This window comes from Helianthus annuus, chromosome 5 (genome assembly GCF_002127325.2).
Source record: "Helianthus annuus cultivar XRQ/B chromosome 5, HanXRQr2.0-SUNRISE, whole genome shotgun sequence".
Lineage (NCBI taxonomy): Eukaryota > Viridiplantae > Streptophyta > Magnoliopsida > Asterales > Asteraceae > Helianthus > Helianthus annuus.
The window spans coordinates 51868531-51871916 of record NC_035437.2 but is presented as its reverse complement, the minus strand read 5'-3'; positions in this window follow the sequence as shown (position 1 = coordinate 51871916).

Below are 3386 nucleotides of genomic sequence, written 5' to 3'. Positions count from 1 at the left end.
CTGGGAACCCCATGCCTTGGCTGTGTGAACTCACCTTGGTTTGCTCGGTATGCTATGCTCTAGGGTTTATCAAACGTCTAAGTCCGTTACACACGACCTAGGATATGTTGCATATGATACGATGTAAGTGTTTGCATCAAATTAGGGTTTACAAATCATTGACATCCAAGCAACTGTGTTTTGTGTGCTTATTGTATGCAGGACGATATCACATAGATCGTTCATTCATGCAGGATTATACAGTTGCATTCAGTATCATACAATCATATACAGAATCATACATCACGTAAACAGTTATTCGTATTCACATAATTCATGCGTCGCGTCTTTGATCACACAGTTTAATCTAACGTGAATATTAACCTGGTTGCCAACGTTAACATACTTAGTACATTTAGCAGCTTCAATAAACTTAACAGACTTTAACGGTGTTAGTGGCTAGCGAAGGACATACATATCTTATCAGATCCAATCATCAATTAATATACAATTCATGGCTTCACAAGATAGACAGGGCCTTGCCCTCTATAAAACTCGGACAAGTGTGTGTGTGGGGGGGGGCTTCCCCTGTTTAAAAAGTTGAATCATGAAACAAGGAATTCAAATTCAGACATGTGAGGGGTTAAAAACTCAGATAGTTTGTGTGAGAGAGTAAAAAGTCGGACATGGGCCAAGCCCCTTAAAAACTCGGACCACATAAAAACAAGGTGAAGGTCGGACTAATGTCCATTATAAAGCTCGGACTTCTCACATCCTTCTAAACTCGGACCTGCATTTCATAAACTCGGACCCCCTTGTTATCATGCCAAACTCGGACAAGTGATCTTGTGCATAAAGAATTCGGACCACTATAACACAAAGTCGGACTCCTCTTGTTTTATCCAAACTCGGACCTAACATGATTTAGAAACTCAGACAATGGCAAGCAAAGAAACTCGGACACGGAACTACCTAAACTCGGACCCAACTTCATTAATTTATACTCGGACCATATCAACAACAGGAAACTCGGGCCTTCTTGCTTGTTTAAAAAAAACTCGGATAACATGATATGTCACAAAAATCGGACATGTAATCATCATAACAAACTCGGACATGTAATCATCATAACAAACTCAGACTCTCATGCACATCATATAAAATTCGGATCCTTGATGCATTTCATAAACTCAGACTAATCATGAATCCCAAAAACTCAGACAGCTACATTAGGGTTACGAAACTCAGACATACATAATCATTCACAAAACTCTGAGAACAATTCAATCATTCGCTCTCTGAGATTAAAGCAGTTACGTTTCTTGGTTTCCAACCCTAATTTCATACATTTTGACGGCAGAACCAATCATCAATCAACCTATGCTTAACAACAACAATCATCACAAAGATAATCTATCGAGCATGCAACCAAGCATCATCATAATCACAATTATTCAGAATCAAAACAAAATCACAGAATATTATATGAGGAACTAGGGTTTTCATGAACACATAATCAAGAATCAAGAGTTAATAAGAATCAAGCAATCAATAAACAATAATCATTTACCTCGTGTTGATTCTAGAGAAATGTGGAATCGAAAGTGATGAATAGCTTGCCAATGATAATGGTGATGATTGCTAGGGAATTAGAGGATGTAGTACGTGTTTTGATTTTGAGAGAATGATTAGTGAAAAGGGGATTAGGGTTAAGTATCTCTACAATTTCACTAATTACCCTCTACCTCCCTAAGTATCATATTTTACACATGTACACCATCTCATAACCATTTCATAGTTTCACCACCAAGTTTACATATATGACAAATCTTTCATAATTACAAACAACCATGGACAATCACACACTACCATTTATTGCACCAAAGCGTATACGATTCCATAGCAACTAGATGTGCAAATAATCAACTAACAATAAATAAACGTGCAATAAATGCGAGATATGAATCTTGGAAATTCGAGTTGTCACATGAACTTTCTTGCGCAAGGATGGCACCTGAAAAACCGATAATTTTAGGTAAATTACCTTAGATCAAAATTTGATGGTTTTTTAAGGTTTATATCAATTAAGTTAGTTATCCAGATTGAAATCAAAATGCAGAGCCTTAAACCAAAGAAGAGATAATACAAATCAAAGTCTAATGCAAGGTAACACAAAATAAGAAGCAAGACTCAAATACACTTACCTGGGAGCTAAATTAAAACATGAAAATGAAGTCGATACTGGTGATTCAGGATCACTGATGGCAACGGTGCCATTAAAATACTGAAGCATCATAGTCTTTGTCCGCCACTACTACCCTCTTCTCGCAATTGCGCCTTCAATTTTTCTCACTATAGTAATTTACGGCTGGTCCCCGATCTTTAACTCATCTTTTTTCTTTCTATAGTAATTTCCTAAAGGTTTGCTTCCACGGTTTGACTTTACTGAGTCCTCATATACAATATAGAAAATTGAAATTGAAGAAAGCATGTTAAACAATCTTTTTGACATCTCATATAAAATGATAAATTAAAATGAGCTTCATGCTGAACTATTGCAGCAGATGACCAAGGAATTAACAATTGCAGCAGAGCCCTGCAACTCAGCAGAGCCTGCAACTGATGCACCAAAATTAAACCTCGTTAAAAATATGTAACCTTGAATTAAAGAACACTGAATCACCAAAATCAAACTTTCGTTTTAACATATCAAACACTAAACTTAATAACACTGAATCACTGAGTGAAACTTCATTTAAAATATTATACCCTAAATTAAAGAACTCAAAATCAAAAGAAGTTAGCATTGATCAATTAAAAAAAAAAAACTAATTAAATTACCTCTTAAACCTTCACAAAGTCAATCGAATCGCCAAGAGATAAATGATTATGAACCGTTGGCTTGTTCAGACCTCCATTAGACATAATCAAGAATACTTACCTGGTTCCTTAATTGAAAGCACATAGTGAGAATGTAAGAAGACTAATCAGAATACAAATCATCAAAGAAACGAAAGTTAGACGTCATAGTAGAACCTCATGGTCACTGAAGCGTTACGCTACAAACTTGTCAAATAGCTCTCCTCCAGCAATGTATTCCATAACTTTTTTGGAACAAAGTTGACATCAACAATTAGAAAACAACTTATATGTATAACTATTATAATGTATAAACTATTATAGAAAAATTAAATTACATCTCAAATAAATTTGTAACAAATATAATGTATAGAATATTATAGAAAATTTAAATTACATCTCAAATAAATTTGTAATCAAAGAGCATGGAACACTAAGAACCCAATTAAAAATATGTGAAATAGAAGTCACTTTTGCTGAAACATTTCATCAAGCACTTGGTGTGCGTCTTAAAACTTTTCAATTATAAACAAAGTACTGGATATCAA